This window comes from Pollicipes pollicipes, unplaced genomic scaffold (genome assembly GCF_011947565.3).
Source record: "Pollicipes pollicipes isolate AB1234 unplaced genomic scaffold, Ppol_2.1 Scaffold_6052;HRSCAF=7182_pilon_pilon_pilon, whole genome shotgun sequence".
In the NCBI taxonomy this organism is placed as follows: Eukaryota; Metazoa; Arthropoda; class Thecostraca; order Pollicipedomorpha; family Pollicipedidae; genus Pollicipes; species Pollicipes pollicipes.
The window spans coordinates 1178038-1199827 of NW_023596805.1; the positions used below are offsets into that span (position 1 = coordinate 1178038).

The window sequence follows — 21790 nt, forward strand, 5'->3', positions numbered from 1 at the left end:
AACATACAGTGGGGAGACTACACCGATCGGCGCGACCCACCAGCGCCGGCGTACAGTGGAGACTACACGGATTGATAAACCCACCAGCACCGGGGTACGTTGGAGAGACTACACGGATTGGCAATCCCAACAGCACAGGAATACTGTGGAGAAGCTGCACGGATTGATAAGACCACCAGCACCGGCATATGGTGGAGAGGCAACATGGATTGGTAAACCCAACACCACAGGCCCACAATGGAGAGACTACACGGATTGATAAACCTACCAGCACTGGCATACGGTGGGGAGACTACATGGATTGGTAAACTTATCAGCACAGGCGTACAGTGGAGAGAGTACACGGATTGGTAAACCCATCAGCACAGGCATACAGTGGAGAGACCACATGGATTGGTAAACCCATCAGCACCGGCTTACGGTGGAGAGACTACACGGATTGATAAACCCACCAGCACCGGCGTACGTTGGAGAGACTACAAGGATTGGTAAACCCATCAGTGCAGGCTTAGGGTGGAGACACCACCCCAATCATTATAGTCATTCACTGCAGACATACGGTGGAACCGATGAGCACAGATCATCAGTACACATATATGCATATATATATATATATATATATATATATAAAGATATATATGTATAGATAATGCAACTTCTGTTGCTGTTTTTTGTGAAATGACGACATTGGCCGCACTAATATGCTGCTTCGTACAGGATCGATGGTTGCAAATAATTTGCAAAAGCTCCTGTTGCTTAGTATACAGTGACGAACAGCTTTTGCAATCAATTCTGATGTAGTGAGTAAAACAAGACCGAAAGCAGGGCCTCGCGCTTGGTGTTTTACGTACACGTACTTGTCTTAACTTGCTTAGCGTGTAGTGGAGTTTGGCAGTCCCATTGGTATGGATCTTTGGCATGGCATGATTTACGCAATTTATGGCATATATATATATATATATATATATATATATATATATATATATATATATTAGCATCCGATGTATTTTTGATAATTATATAAGGTGTATTCATTACTATCAAATGCATAAATAGCGCAACTACTTGTGTATGCATGAAGCCAACCAGGGAAGCGCCACATTTCAAAGCACAGAAAGCTGAAATGGGTCTGGGCCGGGTGTTCAGTGTAGAAACGTGTACAACCGTTCCGGACCTTTTCTGCGCAAAGCATGTACTGACTAGATGTGAAAGCCCTCACGCGACTGGATAGGAGCTCTCCCCCCCCCCGCGCCAGGTTCCGCATTTGATGCGAATGTCACCAAGATCAAGTAAAACAAACAAAGTTCCGTGTTTTTGGCCATGTTTGGACAGCGCATAGCATTCCTATACCCTTTCAATCGGACCTGGACCAAGGACCACGTCAAGCTCGCTTGATCCCTACCCACCACACCGTTAAATTGCCCCCCCCCCCCCCCTCCCGAAATACTCGTCCTTCCTGGCATTGCAACCGGTCCTGTGGCGCAATGGATAACGCGTCTGACTACGGATCAGAAGATTCCAGGTTGCGAATCCTGGCAGGATCGGGACTTTTCCCATTGCCTTCCCTGGCCGTGTGTCGACGCGCTAGACAGCACAGCCAGATATTGACAATCTAAATGATGTTGCTCCCGGCACACGGCGAAGAGGCCCACACTGACCAGCACAGGCCACCAGAACAGGCATACAGTGGAGAGACTCTATCAATTGTCATAACTCACCAGAACAGGCATACAGTGGAGAGACCATACCAATGGTCATAACACATCAGGACAAGACACACAACGGAGAGACACAATGCGTCAGTGCAGACATCAACGGTGGAGAGACCACGCCAGTCAGCATAGCCGTAACCCCAGCTTGCCTCCCCTGCCCTTCTCCCACACACACACCATTGCATTAGCTCTGTGCATAACGTCATGTTTCACACTGTGAAAACGTCCTGTTGAATTTTTTAACTTTAAAGCGTCTAGAATATTGAAGCGCACTGCCTCATGATTTGTGACGGCGTGGAAAGAAAATACAGAAAAGGAACACAGCTACTTTAGCCTGTTCAGTTGCATCCCGATCCTTGGAGTAAATAATGCTGCTTTTGTAGGAATTCATGCAATAGATGGATCCCGCATAACATTTTGAATGGGGTGGGATTCGCATATTTGATATCATTTGTATTAGAAGCATGCAAAAGATAGAATGTCAATGCTTTGTTTTTCCTTCGCGACACTAGCATAGCTCATGGCCCGATTCTTCCTCAGTTAATCCACATTTCATCAATGATCTCTTGAATTATCAGGCATACGATGGAACGACACGTTGACCGGCACTACCCACCATCACAAGCATATAATGGAGAGACCATATCGATCGATACTTCATACCGTGTAGACATACGGTGGAGAGACTATACCTGTTGCAAGAACACACCAGAAAAGATTTACAGTGGAGAAACCATACCAATGGTCAGAGCACACCAGGAAAAGGCATGCAGTGGAGCGACTGTATCAACTGACACAGCACACCAGTGCAGACATCAGCGGTGGAGAGACCTCGCCAGTTGACACAATGCAACAGTACAGGCATACGGCGGTGAGAACAAACAGAACAGGCATACGGCGGTGAGAACAAACAGTACAGCCATACAGCGGTGAGAACAAACAGTACAGGCATACGGCGGTGGAAGAACAAACAGTACAGGCATAGCGGCGGTGAATGATGAAAAAAAAACAGTACAGCCATACGGAGGTGAGAACGAACAGTACAGGGTCCATACGGCCGGGGGAGAAACAAACAGTACAGGCATAACGGGGGTGAGAACAAACAGTACAGGCATACGACGGTGAGAAACAAAACCGACCAGTGTAACCCTTACATCAGCTTGCCTCCCTCCTGTCCCTCCTCCCATACGACTCACCCATGCATTACGCCTGTGGCTAACCGCGATATTTCACCTTTATGAAAACGTCCCCTGTTGAATGCCTCTAGAATGTTCCAGAGCATTGCCCCATGATTTATGACAGCGTGGTTGGAAAATACACAAACGGGCACATCTTATTTTTTTGACTTTTCAGTTGTAGCTGAATGCACGTTGTGGCATCAGTAGCTGCATTTGTAGGATTTTATGGAATACCTGGATCCCCTAAAAATTTTGAATTGGGTTGGCTTCGCAGATTCGGTGCCATTGGTATAAAAAATAATGCAAAAGATAAGATTTTTAATGTTTCGTTTTTCTCGCGACAATAGCGTAGCTCATGACTTGCCCCCCCCCCCCCTCTCCTCCCTCAATCCACATTTCATCAATGATCTCATGTATTGTTCCTACAGAAGAATAGCTCACCTCCAAATATTGGTAGTTGATTATGTGGTGCAATTGATAACGCGTCTTGTTGTGGATAAAACCATTCTAGGACAGATTCCTGCATGAAACTAACATGGAAATCACACAGCTTCAGGTTGTGAAAGGCTAAAATGGTTGGAATTCAAGCTTGCATTGTTCGGTGTCGAAACTTGTTTCAACTGGCCCGGCGCGTTGGACGCAAAACATGCATCCACCAGATTTTTCGAGCGCCTAAGGATATATTTCGGTGTTAAGCAGTGAACAGTGGATTGCCATGCATCAACAAAAAATAAAACTGGTTTCTCACCGGCCCTTTCCCACTTTTTTCTCCAAGGTTCGTGGACTCAAGTTTCCGACGCGACGGAATACCAAATAGCCTCCCCGGGTTATGTTCCACATTGGATGCTAATTTCAACAAGATCAAGCAAAATGAGCATATACCTCGTTTTCGGCCGTGTTGGAAGAGCAAACGGCATTAATGTGTCCTTTCAAGCGGATCTTGATCGGGGGGCATTTCAGGCCTTCCTGATGCCTGGTTCCCCGCCTCCCCCCCTCGCTCTTCTTTCGTCTCGCCGAAATACCCTCCCCTTCTGCCCGATAAATCGATCCTGTGGCGCAATGGATAACGCGTCTGACTGAAGATCAGATCTGATCTGATCACAAGATTCCAGGTTCGAATCCTGACAGGATCGCAGCTTCTCTCATCGCCTCCGCTGGCGGTGCGTCGGTGCACCAGTCGGCATATCGATAGATCGGCTAGCCTGAATGACGCTGTTCTTCATGGACTTGTATTACACGCCAGGGGCATTTCAATCATGTTGTTTATGCTTCATTTCTATATTCTACCGTTGCTCTGCACATGATCAAACTTTTTTCGTTTACCTGTGTTTATAGCACCACTCAGCGGCAGGAGTATATTTTAACCTATCGACATTCTATGCAGAACACTCACGTGGGACTGTTAACCTTGATTATCCTGTTGTATTCGATTATCCCTTCGTTGTATTACCCAATAAAGCTCAAGAGCCTCATCAACGTACACATAACGACAGTAGCAGCATACGTTGGGGAGACCATACAGATCGACACTACCCACCAGAACAGGCATACGGTGGAAAGACTCTATCAATTGGAAGACCAGCCAGTGCCGCCCCTCCTCCCCCCCCCCCCCCCCCCCCGCTCTCCCTTGGATAACCCCATAACCCCATCGCGGAAAAGTCCTCTCATTTTTGATGACAATCGGTCCTGTGGCGCAATGGATAACGCGTCTGACTACGGATCAGAAGATTCCAGGTTCGAATCCTGGCAGGATCGAGGCTTTTCTCATTGCTTCCACTGGCAGTGCGTTGGCGCACCAGTCGACACAGCAATGTTTCGGCTAGCCTAGCTTTCGGCCAATTAGCGCAACACACCAGGGCAAGACATACAATGGCGGGAGCGCACCGGCCAGTAGAACCCCAACCCCAGGCTGGGTCATCCCGCCGCCTTCCCCCACGCACGTAATTGCATTACCCCTGTGCATAACGTGATTTTTCACCTTATGATAAGGTTCTGTTCAATGACTTTGGAATGTTTGATGAGCATTGCCTCATGATTTCTTACGACGTTGTAAGAAAGTTTACAGGAGTAACGCAGTTCCATTTTTATCTTTTCGGTTTAATTCCGATATTTGGCGTAGCAAAGTGCTTTCACTTGGACGAATTCGCGGAAAAGGTAGATCCAGCATAACATTTCTAGATGGTGTCAACTTTGCGATTTGTCGACTTGATTTCGTGTCATTTGCATCAAACATCATGTAAGTGATAAGGACATCAGCGATTTTTTTCTCCGCGCCCTAGCAAAGTACATGACCCAATCCCCTCCTCTCCCTTAAAGCACATCTCTTCAACTATATCCTCAGGATTTCCTACCCCCTAGCTCCCAGCCCTCTCCTCTCCATTGCTTTATTTCTGTGCAAAAAAAGGCTCACCTCTGGTGCTGGCAGATGCTTCTGTGGCACAATCGCTAACACGTCTTACTACGAATAACAATATTCTAGGCTAGATTTCCTCACGGAACTAGCACCATGCAACTTCATATTGTAAAAGGGTGAAATGGTTCAAAACCAGGTGTGCAAGCAGCGTCAGGGCTTTTTTCTCGATCCAGCGCCCTCGTCGCACAACATGTACTCACCTGATTTTTTTAATTTCCAGGAATAGGTTTTGGGGGTTAATCAGTGAACAATAAAACAACATGCATCCAAATTAAACAAAACAGGTTTCTCGCCTACTTTTCACACTTTGTTCTCAAAGGTCGGTGAACAGAAGCCTCAAACGTGACGGAATACGAAGTTGCCTCTCCATGGGCTAGGCTCCACATTGGATTCCAATTTCGCCAAGATCGAGCAAAGCGAACATAATTCCGTGCTTTCGGTCGTGTTAGGAGAGCACATGGCATTTATGCATCCCTTTACGCGGACCTTGATCAGGGATCATTTTAAGCTCGCCTGACACCTGCCCCACCACATCATTGCATTGCCCCTCCCCCCGAAATACCCTCCCCTTCCGCCCCTTCAATCGGTCCTGTGGCGCAATGGATAACGCGTCTGACTACGGATCAGAAGATTCCAGGTTCGAATCCTGGCAGGATCGAGGATTTTCGTTGTTGGCCACGCTGAATGTGGTTGTCTTGTTTACCAGGCATGTGCATTTATATCCTGCTGCACATACGTTCATATCGATCTGTTGCTCTGCCCATGGTTCAACCTTTGTTCAGCCTGTACGTATAGCAACGTTTAGTGTCAGTGTTGTTGTTTTGGTGCATACTCAACCGAAAGGCCTTGTATGCAGGATATTCATCTGAGACTGTGGACCTAGATCATCCTGCGTTCGTTGTCTTATCTCCGAACCTCAAGAGCATCATCAGCCAGCAAATAGCAGCAGTATACGTTGGAGAGACGACATCGATGGGTGGAGGCCAACAGTACAGGCGTACGGTGGAGAGACCACACTGACCGGCACTACATACCAGGACAGGCATACTGTAGAAAGACTACACTGATCGACACTACCCACAAGGATAGGCAAACGGTGGAGAGACCACCCTGATCGGCACTACCCACACGGACAGGCATACGGTGGAGAGACCACACCGATCGGCACGACCCACGAGTACATGCATACGTTTGAGAGAGTAAATCAATCAACAGACAAAGCAGCGCAGCCTGCCCCCCCCCCCCCCCCCCCCACACACGTACTTTTTGTAACTCTTCCGCCCGAATACTTCTCTTTCTGGTGAGAATTGGTCCTGTGGCGCAATGGGTAGCGTGTCAGACTACGAATCAGAGGATTCCAGGTTCGAATTCTGGCAGGTTCGGAACTTTTCTCATTCCTCCGCTGGTGGTGCGTCGGCGTGCCAGTCAGAACAGCAGCATATCGGACATTCTAAATGGCGTTGTTCCTGACGTACGGCGGAGAGCCCACACTGGTCGGCGCAGCCCGCTAGAGCTGGCATACAGCGGAGAGACGACACTGGTTGGCGCAACCTACTAGAGCTGGCATACAGCGGAGAGACCACACTGGTCGGCGCAGCCCACTAGAGCTGACATACAGTGGAGAGACCGCACTGGTCGGCGCAGCCCGCTAGAGCTGGTATACAGTGAAAACTCGCCAGGACAGGCAAAAACGCGCACAACGCGCCAGGACAGGCAAAAAGTGCAGAGACTGTCAACTAACACGGCACACCGGTGCAGGCACACGGTGGAGAGACCACACCGATCAGCGCTACCCATGAGGACAGACATACGGTGGGGCGACCACACCGGTCAGCACATTCATCAGGATGTTTTCATCAAATGAAAAATCATATCATGCGCAGGGGTGTCAGAACGTCTGTCAAGCAGTCCAGCGCCTGCGTCGCAAAATACGCACACAGCACATTTTTGGAACTTTTAGAAATAGGTTTTGGGGGCTCCAGTAGTGAACAACTTAACATGCATCCAAAGGAAACAAAACATGTTTTTCGCAGATTTTTCCCCCTTTCTTCTCAAATGTCGATAGATTAAATCTCCGAACGCGACGGAATTCCGCGCTTTCGGCCGTGTTGGGAGGACACCTGGCATGCATGCACCGCTTCGAGCAGACCTTGATCAGGGATCATTCCAAGCTTGCCTGATCCGTGCCCCACCACACTATTGCATTGCCCCTCCCCCGAAATACCCTCCCCTTCTGCCCCTCCAATCGGTCCTGTGGCGCAATGGATAACGCGTCTGACTACGGATCAGAAGATTCCAGGTTCGAATCCTGGCAGGATCGTGGGTTTTCGTTGTTGGCCACGCTGAATGCTGTTATCTTATTTGAAACGCATGTAAATTTCTATCCTGCTGTAAATATGTTTATCTCCTTCTGTTGCTGTGCCCATGGTTCAACCTTTGTTCAGCCTGTATGTATAGCAGCGTTTAGTAAGCACCACACTTTTGACCATTTGAGGCTGTGGACCTAGATCATCCTGCTTTCGTTTCGTTTCGTATAATCCCTGAAGCTCAAGGGCATTATCAGCCGGTGAATAGCAGCGGCAGCAAGATACGCTGGAGAGGCGACATCGATGGGTGGAGCCCACCAGCACAGGCACATGGTGGAAGAGACCACATGTCTTCAATGATAAGCAAAAGCACATACGTGCTTTTAAGGGGTGGTACCAAAAAAAACCAGCAGCGAAGCCAGTGTGTTCTTGCGAAAAATAACTTTGGAGTTGTATGCTGGTAGCGGGCGTAATTGGCAAGTTTAACTAGTATGAATCTGTGGCAGGGGCAAGTCCTGCACCAGATCTTTGCAGGAGCCTCGTTTGGTGTGCCAACTCCCACCGGCCGCCAAGCTGCACATAAAAGCAAAAGTTTCGGCGTTTCCAGCCGTCTCGGAAAAGCATGTGATCTACCCGGTCCACTTCATTCCACCCCTGATCAAAGATCATCTTACGCCTGCGCTTTCTCCCCCTTGCTACACCCTTTCTCCGGAAGACCTTCCTCGGGCTGTGAACAAGCTGTCCTGGGGCGCGAAGGAGGGTGGCACGTCAAAGGAGGGTGGCACGTCTGACTACGGAGCAGAAGGAGGGTGGCACGTCAAAGGAGGGTGGCACGTCTGACTACGGATCAGAAAATTCCAGGTTCAATCCTGGCGGGACCGAGCGGTTCTATTTGCTGCCTGGGTCAAATGGAAACGTTTTAGGCAGCGGTGCATTAAAGGAAGCGTGACTTATCTGAATATAAATCTAGCTGTGCAATCAACGCTGCAACCAGGGGCTTCTTCTTTGGCTGGAACCCTGGCAGGATCGCAGGTTTTCTTTTTGCTTCCACTGGCGTTGTGTCGGCGCACTGGTCCGCGCAGCGAAATGTGAGCTAATATCAATGGAGTTTTTTTTTTAATTCGTTTGTGTTGCACACCAAGTGCATGTTAATCATGCTGTTCATCCGTTCATATCACACGGTTGCTATGTACATGTTTTAGCTTCTTTCGTTTACCTATGTTTATGGCAGCGTTCAGTGGTCAGTATATTCTAACGTATCCTTGTCGCATGCAGGATACCCATGTGAACTGTGAAACTTGAGTATCCTGTCCTTGTTTTATTACCCAATACGGCCTAAGAGCCTTTCTTAACATACAAATAGCGACGGTAGCAATATACGGTGCAGAGACCATACCGATCAGCACTACAGACCAGGACAGGCATACGGTGGAGAGACCACACCGATCGGCACGACCCACTAGTACATGCATACGTTTGAGAGAGTAAATCAATCAACAGACAAAACAGTGCAACCTGCCCCCCCCCCCCCCCCCCCCCCCCGCCTCCCCACGCACACACTTTTTATAACTCTTTCGCCCGAATACTTCTCCTCTTTCTGGTGATAATCGGTCCTGTGGCGCAATGGGTAACGCGTCAGACCACAAATCAGAAGATTCCAGGTTCGAATTCTGGCAGGTCCGGAACTTTTCTCATTCCTCCGCTGGTGGTGCGTCGGCGTGCCAGTCAGAACAGCAGCATATCGGACATTCTAAATGGCGTTGTTCCTGACGTACGACGGAGAGACCACACTGGTCGGCGCAGCCCGCTAGAGCTGGCATACAGTGGAGAGACCACACCAATTGTCACAGCACGCCAGAACAGGCAACAAGTGCAGAGACTCCATCAACTAACACAGCACACCAGTGCAGGCATGCGGTGGAGAGACCACGCCGATCAGAATAACCCTGACCCCACCTCGTCTGACCCCTGTCCCCTCTTCGCACGCACACACCATTGCTTTATCTCTTTGCATAATGGGACTTTTTACCTTATCAAAACGTTCTGTTGCTTAGCTCTAGAATGTGGAAGAGCACTGTCTCATGGTTTTTGATGACGTGGTAAGAAAATACGCTAAGGGTGCACCCATCACTCGCCTTAACTTTTTTGGCTGTATGCTGGTATTCGGTGTCACTTATTATATCCATTTGTAGGAATCTATGCAATGGGTGGATCCAGTATAACAATTCTGGATGGCTTCGGCTTTCAGGAATTGGTGCTGTGTAAAGCCATGCAAAAAGAGAGTCACAGTGTTTGTGTGGTGTGCGTCGGTACACCAGTCGGCACACTGATATATCGTCTAATCTAAATGGTGTTGTTCTTCATTATTTTCTCTTTTTTGTACGCCATGTGCATTCAATCATCTTGTTCATCTGTTCATATCGTACCGCTGCTCTGCACATGTGTCAATTTCTTTTCGTAACCAGAGTTTATTGCACCACTCAGTGATCAGTATATTTTAACGCATCGGTATCGTTTGCAGGCTACTCAGGTAAGACTGTTAAACTTGATTATCCTGTGCTTGTTGTATTACCCAATGAAGCTCAAGAGCCTGAAACGACGGAGGCGACTAAAAAACGACGGAAGCAGCCTACGGTGGAAGGACCACACCGACCAGCACTACATACCAGGGCAGGCATCCGATGGAGACCACACCGATCAGCACTACACACCAGGACAGGCATGAGATGGAGAGACCACACCGATCAGTTAAACCCTAACTCCAGCTTTCTTCACTCCTGTCCCCTCCTCCCACGCGCAGAATTGCGTTACCCCTGTGTATGATATGATTTTTCATCTTATGAAAACGTTCTGATGAATGTCTAGAATGTTGAAGAGCATTGCCACATGATTTATAGCGACGTGGTAAGAGCACACACAGGAGGAGCACCGCTCACTTTTTAATCTTTTCAAGTGTATCCCGATGGTTGGCGTAACTTAGTACTTTCGTTTGTAGCAATCCATGGGATAGATGAATCCAATCTAACATTTGCGGATGGGCTCAGCTTTGTAAACTTGGTGAGAGTTTTATCAAAAATCATGCAAAAGATAAGAGCCTCAGTGAATTTTCCTCACGACACTAGCATAGCTCATGACCCTGCCACTCCACTTAATCCTTATGTTATCAATGATCTCTTCAAGCTTTCCTAACCCATTACTTTTAGCCCTCCCTGTTCCGTTGTATCATTCCTGCGCAAGAAAAGCCCATCCCCAAATGCTGGCAGTTGTTTTTGTGGCGCAAAGGACAACGCGTCTTACTACAGATAAAAATACTTTAGGTTAGATCTCTTCATGGAACCAGCACGGTATGCACACAAGTTAATTTGGTAAAAGGCTGAAATGGCTAAAAACCGGGTGTACAGTACCAGAATGTTTGTCAATCAGTTCAGCGCCTGCGTCGCAAAATACGCACACACCACATTTTTGGAACTTTTAGAAAAAGGTTTTGGGGGCTCAGTACTGAACAACTGATTAACATGCATCTAAAGAAAACAAAACAGGTGTTTCGCAGATCTTTCCCTCTTTCTTTTCAAGTGTCGGTAGACTGAAGCTCCGAACGCGACGGAAAAGAAAGTTTCAACTTCATGGGCTAGGTTCCACATTGGATTCTAAGTTCACAAGTTCAAGCAAAACGAACATAACTCCGCGCTTTCGGCCGTGTTGGGAGGACACATGGCATTTATGCACCGTTTCAAGCAGACCTTGATGAAAGATCATTCCAAGCTTGCCTGATCCGTGCCCCACCACACCATTGCATTGCCCCTCCCCGAAATATCCTCCCCTTCCGCCCCTTTAATCGGTCCTGTGGCGCAATGGATAACGCGTCTGACCACGGATCAGAAGATTCCAGGTTCGAATCCTGGCAGGATCGTGGGTTTTCGTTGTTGGCCACGCTGAATGTTGTTGTTGTCTTATTTGCAACGCATGTAAATTTCGATCCTACCGCACAGCTGTTTATCTCGTTCTGTTGCTCTGCCAATGGCCCAACTTTTGTTCAGCCTGTATGTATAGCAGCGTTTAGTAAGCACCACACTTTTGACCATTTGAGGCTGTGGACCTAGATCATCCTGTTTTCGTTTCGTTTCGTATTATCCCTGAAGCTCGATGGCATCATACGCCGGTGAGTAGCAGCGGCAGCAGGATGCGTTGGAGAGGCGACATCGATGGGCAGAGCCCAACAGAACTGGCACACGGTGGAAGAGACCACATGTCTTCAGTGATAAACATTGGTCCACATAAGTGCTTTTAAGCGGTGATACAAAAAAGAACAGCAGCGAAACCAATGTGTTATGGTGAAAAATCACTTTGGAGTTTCATACTGGTGGCAAGCGTAATTGGAAACTTTGACTGGTATGAATCTGTGGCAGGGGCAAGTCCTGCACCAGATCTTCGCAGGAGGCTCATTTGGTGTGCCAACTTCCACCGGCCGTCAAGCTGCGCATAGAAGCAAATATTTCGGCGTTTCCGGCCGTTTTTGGAAAGCAAATGACCTACCCGCTCCCTTTGATTCCACCCCTGATCAAAGATCATCTTACGCTGCGCTTTCTCCCCCTTGCTACACCCTTTCTCCGGAAAACCTTCCCTCAGGCTGTGAACAAGCTGCCATGGGGCGCGAAGGAGGGTGGCACGTCTGACTACGGAGCAGAAGGAGGGTGGCACGTCAAAGGAGGGTGGCACGTCAGACTACAGATCAGAAGGAGGGTGGCACGTCAAAGGAGGGTGGCACGTCTGACTACGGAGCAGAAGGAGGGTGGCACGTCAAAGGAGGGCGGTACGTCTGACTACGGAGCAGAAGGAGGGTGGCACGTCAAAGGAGGGTGACACGTCTGACTACGGAGCAGAAGGAGGGTGGCACGTCAAAGGAGGGTGGCACGTCTGACTACGGAGCAGAAGGAGGATGGCACGTCAAAGGAGGGTGGCACGTCTGACTACGGAGCAGAAGGAGGGTGACACGTCAAAGGAGGGTGGCACGTCTGACTACGGAGCAGAAGATTCCAGGTTCAATCCCGGCAGGACCGAGCGGCTTAAGTTGCAGCCTGGATCGAATGGAGAACGTTTCAGGCGGCGGTGCATTAAAGGGAGAGTGATTTATCTTAATCTAAATCTACCCGTACAATTAATGCTGCAGGCAGAGGCTTTTTCTTTGGCTTCTGACAACCGCAAAGCATGGGGAAAAGCCCTTAAGGCTTTTAGCAGCTTTTGCTGGCAAACACGACCGTTTTGAAAGTTTTTTGAACTTTTGTTTCAACATCGCTTGCTGTTGTGTTACACCCAGGCATTATGTAATATTTCATTGGACTGCGTGCTCGGTGGCCGATTGTGCCCATCAAAGATTTGAAGGCAAACACCAACCCATTCGTTGACTAATACAATGTATACATACATTGTTGCATGCTTCATATGGCTCAGCAGGAGTCAACTTAATCGCCATGCGTATTTCTGCTAAAGCTGGCATCCTTTCAAGTAAATGGTGGTTTTCCGCTGCAACAGAGGAAAGGGAGAACACACAGTGACCACGGGCAATACTGCAAAATTTCGGAAGCAGGGTATGAACAACCCCTGTCTCAGCTGTGAACAATAAAGAAAATATCATTGCGAGCGAACCCAATCCAGCTGTTAAGCTTCACAAAAGTTAGTCTGTTTGCTACTAATGATCTCAGGTTCATGCAGACTTCAGGAAAAAGAGGCCCTATATTTTGAAAGTTGTTGTGTGCGACTTGTCAAAAATGTGCATCCAAGCGGTTTGCTCAGGTGAATTTTACTTGCAACATTGAAACATAATAACCATTTACGGCCTCCATGGAATCAACATACAAACATCGCAATTTTTGACTTGAAAAACTTAAACAGTTTGAATCTGGACTTGCAGCGTGCAGTTTCGAAAGCGAGCGTTGGAGTCTTTTTTGGCACACAACGTGGGTATCCAAGTTTTGAGGACCATTTTGGAAAAATTTTAGGAGACAGCCCACTGAAGGATGGCTAGACCTACGCCGAAATCAACGAAAAGAACGGCATTCCTCCCAACATGACCAATTTTCAAAAGGTTCCAAAATTGGCGTCAGTTTCATCAACATCAAACAAATCGAACAAAGTTCGGTGCTTTCAGCCGTCTTGGGAGTGCGCAGAGTCATTGTGTTCCCTTTAACATGGCCTTGATCAAGAACCACATCAAATTTACCTTACCTTACTACCACTCCTCCCCTCTCTACCCTTCCGGAGGCTGACTCCTCACCCCTCTATCCCTCAAGCGGTCCTGTGGCGCAATGGATAACGCGTCTGACTACGGATCAGAAGATTCCAGGTTCGAATCCTGGCAGGATCGGGGCTTTTCTCGATGGCCTCAGCTGGCGGTGTGTCGGCACGTCAGATGGCTCGGCGATATCTCGGACAGGCTAGATGTTGATTTTCTCGATTTTGAAATACACGAACGGTACAATTTTGTCACGCTGTTTATTTGCTCATATCTTACTGACCTGTGTACCGTTCAACCTTCCTTCAACCTGCATTTATAGCAGCGCTAAGTGGTCAAAAGGCTCTTACCATATCAGCAACGTATGCAGAATACTCTTGTGAGACCGCGAGACCGTGAACCTAGCCGTGCGCACAAATAGACCAACATGCTTCTATCCTTCGGTCGTTGCGGTACTCCTGAAGCGCACGAGCGTCACCAGTGTATCAAGAGTGACAACAGCAGCATAGGGTGGAGAGACCCTACTGGTGGGCACAGCCTACCAGTGCAAGTATACAATGGAGAGACTTCCCCCATTTTTATGGCCCCCTGTACACACACATGGTGGAGTGTATCCATTGTATGTCTGCACAGGCGCGCTCTGCCATCGGTGGGGCACCTCCACTGTGCGGCTGTGCTGGTGGGTTGCGATGAGCAGTGTGGTCTCTCCACTGTATGCCTGCTTTGGTGGGTTGCGATGAGCAGTGTGGTCTCTCCACTGTATACCTGTTCTGGTGGGTTGCGATGAGCAGTGTAGTCTCTCCACTGTATACCTGTTCTGGTGGGTTGCGATGAGCAGTGTAGTCTCTCCACCGTATACCTGTTCTGGTGGGTTCCGATGAGCAGTGTGGTCTCTCCACTGTATACCTGTTCTGGTGGGTTGCGATGAGCAGTGTGGTCTCCATTGCATACCTGTTCTGGTGGGCTGCGTATCTGTGGGGTGTCTCCACTGTGCGACCGCATTGGTGGCTTACCATGATCAGTCCGGTCTCTCCACTGTATACTTGTTTAGGTGGGTTGCGATGAGCAGTGTAGTCTCTCCACTGTATACCTGTTCTGGTGGGTTGCGATGAGCAGTGTGGTCTCTCCACTGTATACCTGTTCTGGTGGGTTGCGATAAGCAGTGTAGTCTCTCCACTGTATACCTGTTCTGGTGGGTTGCGATGAGCAGTGTGGTCTCTCCACTGTACACCTGTTCTGGTGGGCTGCGATGAGCAGTGTGGTCTCCATTGTATACCTGTTCTGGTGGGCTGCGCATCTGTGGGGTGTCTCCACTGTGCGACTGCTTTGGTGGCTTACCATGATCAGTCCAGTCTCTCCTCTGTATACTTGTTTAGGTGGGTTTTGCCCATCGATATGTTCTCTCCGCCGTTCACTACTGTCGTCGTTATCGACAAGTCGATGACGCCCTTGGCTTTTGGGAGTACTGTAACGAACGCCGTATAATTAGCACGTTGGTCTATTTGTGTACACTACTATGCTCACGGTCTCACACGAGCACACTGCGTATAAGACCGATACAGTAGAGCATGCGGATCCCTCCGCAAAGCTATAAAGACAGGTTGAATAAAAGTTGCACCATGTGCGGGGCAGTAGTGCGATATGAACAGGTGAACAGCTTGGTAAAAAAAATGGATTCCGTGCATTACAGAAGAGATAAGGACATCAACATTCGGCATGGCTGATATATCGCCGTGTCAGCCGGCCAATACCGACGCATTGCCAGCGGAGGCAGCGGGAAAAGCTGCGATCCTGCCAGGATTCGAACCTGGAATCTTCTGATCCGTAGTCAGACGCGTTATCCATTGCGCCACAGGACCACGCGAAAAAGCGAGGAGGGGTAATTCTGCGGAAAAGGTAATGCAATGGGACAGAGGGTAAAAGGGTGAGACAAACTTGAGAGGTTATTGACCATAGTCGGAATCTAGAGGGACATGAGGACTCTGTGCTCTCTGAAAACGGCCAAAAGAGCTGAGCTGAGTCCCTTTTTTTCATCTTGTTGAAAATGGGGCCAGATGTGGAATCTGGTCTGTGGGGCCCATGGCTTCCTCTTCCGCGGCGGAAGATCAGGAAGAAGAAGCTCCAGTACACTGACCTGTGGGGAGGAAGTGCTTCAAATTTAGCGGAAAGCTCGTTTTTATCCTTTGGTGTGGATTGAGCCATTGTTTGCTGCTTGGCCCCCAATCCTAGCCGTATAATGTCACCATGACTAGTGGCTCCAAGTTTTGTGCACGAAAACGCCCTACCGTTTTTACTCACTTTCGACACTGTACACGGCATATTCAGATTGGAATCGTTTAAGCTGCAGGCGATTTGAAAATTGCATAGTATCCACATTACTTGCAAAGAGTCAGCACGTTGTAATCATTTTTGCATGCAAAGGAAGGTAAAGTTCGCCTGTTTGGATGGTTTTTACGCAAATATCCGACCACTACTACAGCACAAGTTCAGTGGCTTGGTTTCTCGTTGTTGAGAACTGTATGATCCTGGAATCAGTGATGAAAAACATATAAACCCTTAGAGAGCGTGACAATTGCGCTGGGTAACCTCCCAATGAAATTTTACTCATGGTTAACAGCTGAAACAGCGCCTTGTTTATCGCCTGCTACCTGAATTTTGCAGTATTGTCCATGGCCAGTGTATATGTCACTGTGTTTCAGTGTTGCAGAAGGGGTCATACATTTCTTTGATAAGATATCAGTCTACGCTTGGTGACCATTACTTTAGTGCTGCTGTGCCATGTAAAATGTGTTAAGTGTAAATAATGTATGTATGTATTGCATTTGTCAATGGTGCATTTTTCTTATTTATTAATTTTCGGGTGTTAAAATTGGGCAGTTGAGTGGGCACCTTAAGGAAATGCAATACAATGCCGGGGGGCACAGCAAGAAATTATTTTGAACAGAAGCTCTTAAGGCACGCTAAAACACATTTGTCAGCAACAGCTGCTAAAAGCCCTGGGAGGTTTTCCCCATATTTTGCAGTCGTGCCGGTGTAACACTGGCGCCTCTACTTCAAGCGCTAATCGTACATTTACATTTACCTTGAGGTAACTCAAACATGCTTGATTAGTGCACCGCTGCCCGAGTGATCCTTCATTCAGCCCAGGCTACAACTAAAACCTTCGATCCTGCCAGGATTCGAACCTGGAATCTTCTGATCCGTAGTCAGACGCGTTATCCATTGCGCCACAGGACCAATCAATGGGGCACAAGAGGCAAGTATTTCGGGGGGAGGGGCAATGCAGTGATGTCTTTGGAGGGCAGGAGTCAAGCAAGCTTGACATGATCCATGATCAAGGTTCGCTTGAAAGAGGACAGGCATGTTTTGTGCTCCCTCATCACGACCAAAAGCACAGCAATCTGTTCGTTTCGCTTGATCCTGGTATCGTTGGCATAAGTGTGGAGCTTAGCCTGTGACTTCGAGTAACGTTGCTTCGGGGGCTTCAGTCCTCCGACGTTTAAGAAGAAAGATGGGAAAAGTCAGCGAAAAACCTGTTTTGTCTACCACATATGACTGTGCATCCATTGTTCATTGCTTGGGCACCAAGACCTATTCTTTGAAGTTCCAAAAATTCTGGCGGACGCACCTTTTGTGGTGAAGGCGCTGGACCAGGTGACCTGGTGAAGGCGATGGAACAAAGCTCTGGCGCTGCACACTGCACACCTGGCTTTGAGCCATTTCAGCATGTTACAACGTCAAATTTTATTATTTTCCTGCTCGTAGTAGGTGGAAATAGAACCTGGAATATTTTCATCCGCAGTACGACGCGTTTTTCAGTGCGCTACAGGAACGAATGTCAGTTGTTGGAGGTGAGCTTTTCTTGCGCAATAACACAATGGAGTAGGGAAGGGACAGCGGTTAGCAACTTGATGATAGTATCGATGAAATGTGACTTGAGGGAAAAGGCAAGGATATGAATAGGATCTATGCTAGTGCCACGGAAAAATGAGACTCTGTTTATCGCATGACCTAACAAGGCTGGCACTAAATCCGCGAAGGTAAACCCATCCGATAATGTTTTACTGGATCCACCTTTTACATAAATTCCTACAAATGGAACAACTTATTCACATCCAATACCGGGATGCAAATGAAATGTCATGCCGGGTGTATCTTCTGTGTATTTTCTTGTACTGGTGTTTTCCTGTCGGTACTGGTGTGTTGTAGCAATTGGTGCGGTCTCCCCACCACGTATGCTTGTACTGGTGTGTTGTAGCAATTGGTGTGGTTTCTCCACAGCATGCCCGCACTGATGTGTTGTATCCATTGGTGTGGTCTCTCCACCGTATGTCTGCACTGGTGTGTTGTAGCAATAGGTGTGATCTCCCCACCGTATATCTGTACTGGTGTGTTGTGGCAATTGGTGTGGTTTCTCCACCGTCGATGCCTGACACGGGTGTGTTGTAGCAATTGGTGTGGTCTTTCCACCGTATACCTGCACTGGTGTGTTGTAGCAATTGGTGTGATCTCCCCACCGTATATCTGCACTGGTGCGTTGTGGCAATTGGTGTGATCTCTCTACCATATGTCTGTACTGGTGTGTTCTGGCAATTGGTGTGATCTCTCCACCGTATGTCTGTGCTGGTGTGTTGTGTCAACTGGTGTGATCTCCCCACCGTATATCTGCACTGGTGTGTTGTGGCAACTGGTGCGGTCTCTCCACTGTCGATGCCTGGCAGTTGTGTGCTGTGTGAGTTGGTATAGTCTCTCCACTGTATGCCCCCACCGATCCGGTAGGTTGCAGCAGTTGGTATGGTCTCTCCCGCATACCAAGAGCGACACCTCTGGACTCGCCGGTATGGATGCCACTGTATGTACTAAGCTGTATGCCTCTAGTGAATTGATGCGATTATCGACGTAGTCTCTAACTGTATGCCTGTCCTGAACTGTAGTGCCGGTCGGTGTAGTCTATCCACAGTACTGGCGAGTGGTGCCAGTCGGTGGGCTGTCTCCACTGTACGCTGCTGCCATCGTTATTGACACACTGATGACGCTTGCGATTACAGTGAACGAAGAATAGCAGCATGTTGGCCTAGTTGTGCACACGCCTAATTCCAACCTCTCACAAGAGTGTTCGGCACGCAAAGCTGATACGGCGGTCCGTTGACCCCTGAGTGCTGCTTCCGATACAGATTAAAGCGAGGTTGAACCAAGCACGGACTTACACTACGAGAACGGAAGGGGGGGGGGGGGGAGCGGTGAGTCATTCTGCGCAAAGGCAATGTGGAACGAAGGGAAGGGTAGCAGAGGCTCGGCAAACTTGATGCTTTTCTTGATCAAGGTCGAATTTAAGGAAAATATGACGACCCTGTCCCCTCCTAAGACGGCGGAATGCACCGATCTTTGCTCGTTTTCTTGATCTTGGTAAAACTGGCGTCAAATTTTGAACCTGACTAGCAGTTATGTAGTTTGATACCTATTCAGTCGAATCGTAGTGTCCGGTTTCTCAGGCTTTGGAAAGTGGGTCAAATTCAGCGAGGAATTCGTTTTCATTTGCTTTTGGGGTAATTATACCCATTGTTCGCTCGTTAGCGCATCACACTATCTCTGAAAACTCTTCAAAACTGATGTATTTATGTTTTGTGCTCGGAAACGCCCGGCCGTTTGCACTCACATTCGACACTGCGCACTGGACACCCAGTTTCAAACTGGTAAAGCTTCTTGCATTCTGCGAATTCTATTTTAATCCGTGTAAGTTCCATAGAGGCAGTAAGCCGAAGTCACATCTGCATGAAAAGGAAAGTAAAAGTCGCCTGTTCGGATGGGTTGAATGCAAATTTTTGACGACTAGGGCAGCACAAATTTCAATGGCTAGGTTTCTTGTCCTCGGGGCTTTTTTGGTCCTGAGATCAGTGCTGGCAGACGTAGAAACGTAAGTTGTTTCTGTTTTGTCATTGTTTCCCCATTGTTAACAGCCGGGACAAGGTGTTGTTCATCACCTGCTCCCCGAATTTTGCGGTATTGCTGGTGGCCAGCCTATGTGTTGCTGTTATCCACCGTTGCCTTTCCGGCGACAGGGTCATAAAAGGTGAGTGGGCTGCACTGGTTGGTACACCTGTACACCTGTACATGCCTGTACAGGTGGGGTGTTCGGAACGGTGTGGTCTCTCCACCATATGTTCTCCCGTCGTTATGTGCACGTTGATGAGGATCTTGAGCTTCAGTGGCTAATACCACAAACACAGGAGGGGGCTGCACTCGTTGGTCGACCAAATGATAGTTTCTCCACCGTATGCCTGTACTGGTGGGGTGTTCGGAACGGTGTAGTCTCTCCACCGTATGCCTGTACTGGTGGGGTGTACGGAACGGTGTAGTCTCTCCACCGTATGCATGTACTGGTGGGGTGTTCGGAACGGTGTAGTCTCTCCACCGTATGCATGTACTGGTGGGGTGTTCGGAACGGTGTAGTCTCTCCACCGTATGCCTGTACTGGTGGGGTATTCGGAACGGTGTAGTCTCTCCACCGTATGCCTGTACTGGTGGGGTTTTCGGAACGGTGTAGTCTCTCCACCGTATGCGTGTATTGGTGGAGTGTTCGGAACGGTGTAGTCTCTCCACCGTATGCGTGTATTGGTGGAGTGTTCGGAACGGTGTAGTCTCTCCACCGTATGCGTGTATTGGTGGAGTGTTCGGAACGGTGTAGTCTCTCCACCGTATGCCTGTACTGGTGGGGTGTTCGGAACGGTGTAGTCTCTCCACCGTATGCGTGTATTGGTGGAGTGTTCGGAACGGTGTAGTCTCTCCACCGTATGCGTGTATTGGTGGAGTGTTCGGAACGGTGTAGTCTCTCCACCGTATGCCTGTACTGGTGGGGTGTTCGGAACGGTGTAGTCTCTCCACGGCATGTTTCTCCCGTCGTTATGTGCACGCTGATAGGATCTTCAGCTTCAGTGGCTAATACAATAAACACAGGATATTCTGGGTTCATGATATCACATAAGTATCCTGCATACAATACAGATACGTTGGAACAAACTGACCACTGATTGCTGCTATAAACACAGATAATCAACGGAAGTCAAGACATGTACCGAGCAATGGTGCGACATGAACGGATGCACAGCACGATTCAAATGCACGTAGCGTGCAATACAAAATAAGGAAGAACGATACCATACAGACAAGTCGATGCACTGCCATGCCGACTGGTGCAACGACGCACCGCCACCGGAAGTAAGGTAAAAGCCGCGATCCTGCCAGGATTCGAACCTGGAATCTTCTGATCCGTAGTCAGACGCGTTATCCATTACGCCACAGGACCGATTGATGGGGCACAAGGGGCAGGTATTTTGGGGGAGGGGCAATACAATATGTTTGGGGGGGGGGGGTAGGGGGCAGGCAAGCTTGACGTGGTCCTTGGTGAAGGTCCAATTGGAAGGGGGCAGCAATGTTTTGTGCTTTCCCGACATGCCCGAAAGCAAGGCATTTTGTTCGTTTTGCTTGATCCTGGTAGCGTTGCCATAAGTGTGGAGCTTAGCCTGTGGGGGTATAACTCCGTATTTTGTCTCAGATGTCTGTTTATCCATTGCTCATTTTTTAGTCTCTTAAACCAATTCTATGAAGCTCCAAAAATCTGGCGGGCGCACGTTTTGCGATGAAGGCGCGTGACTGATCGAGCAAAGTTCTGACGCTGCATGATGCACTCCTGGTTTTTAACTATTACAACATGTTACGACATCAAATTTTATTATTTCCCGGCTCGTTCTAGGTAGAAATCACACCTATAATATTTTCATCCGCAGTACGGCGCGTAATCGATTGCGCTCCAGACACGGTTGCCAGTTTTTAGAAGTAAGCTTTTCGTGAGAAATAACACAATGGAGTGGGAAGGGACAGCGGTTAGGAAACCTTGATGAGGGTATTGACAAAATGTTAATTGAGGGGGAAGGCAAGGATATGACCTATGCTGG

General features: G+C 48.4%; 9 non-coding genes across 9 annotated transcripts; 6 read left to right on the forward strand and 3 right to left on the reverse strand.

Annotated features, from left to right (window-relative positions):
* Window positions 1-1470: 1470 nt before the first annotated feature.
* On the forward strand, window positions 1471-1544 carry TRNAR-ACG (transfer RNA arginine (anticodon ACG)). Its single transcript has one exon. It is a non-coding gene; the product is annotated as a tRNA-Arg (tRNA).
* Window positions 1545-4572: 3028 nt separating this feature from the next.
* TRNAR-ACG (transfer RNA arginine (anticodon ACG)) lies at window positions 4573-4645 on the forward strand. The gene has a single exon. It is a non-coding gene; the product is annotated as a tRNA-Arg (tRNA).
* A 1243-nt stretch (window positions 4646-5888) lies between these two features.
* TRNAR-ACG (transfer RNA arginine (anticodon ACG)) lies at window positions 5889-5961 on the forward strand. Its single transcript has one exon. It is a non-coding gene; the product is annotated as a tRNA-Arg (tRNA).
* A 1589-nt stretch (window positions 5962-7550) lies between these two features.
* TRNAR-ACG (transfer RNA arginine (anticodon ACG)) lies at window positions 7551-7623 on the forward strand. The gene has a single exon. It is a non-coding gene; the product is annotated as a tRNA-Arg (tRNA).
* Window positions 7624-11446: 3823 nt separating this feature from the next.
* TRNAR-ACG (transfer RNA arginine (anticodon ACG)) lies at window positions 11447-11519 on the forward strand. The gene has a single exon. It is a non-coding gene; the product is annotated as a tRNA-Arg (tRNA).
* Window positions 11520-13897: 2378 nt separating this feature from the next.
* Window positions 13898-13970, forward strand: TRNAR-ACG (transfer RNA arginine (anticodon ACG)). Its single transcript has one exon. It is a non-coding gene; the product is annotated as a tRNA-Arg (tRNA).
* Window positions 13971-15624: 1654 nt separating this feature from the next.
* TRNAR-ACG (transfer RNA arginine (anticodon ACG)) lies at window positions 15625-15697 on the reverse strand. Its single transcript has one exon. It is a non-coding gene; the product is annotated as a tRNA-Arg (tRNA).
* A 1305-nt stretch (window positions 15698-17002) lies between these two features.
* On the reverse strand, window positions 17003-17075 carry TRNAR-ACG (transfer RNA arginine (anticodon ACG)). The gene has a single exon. It is a non-coding gene; the product is annotated as a tRNA-Arg (tRNA).
* A 3993-nt stretch (window positions 17076-21068) lies between these two features.
* TRNAR-ACG (transfer RNA arginine (anticodon ACG)) lies at window positions 21069-21141 on the reverse strand. Its single transcript has one exon. It is a non-coding gene; the product is annotated as a tRNA-Arg (tRNA).
* Window positions 21142-21790: the final 649 nt, after the last annotated feature.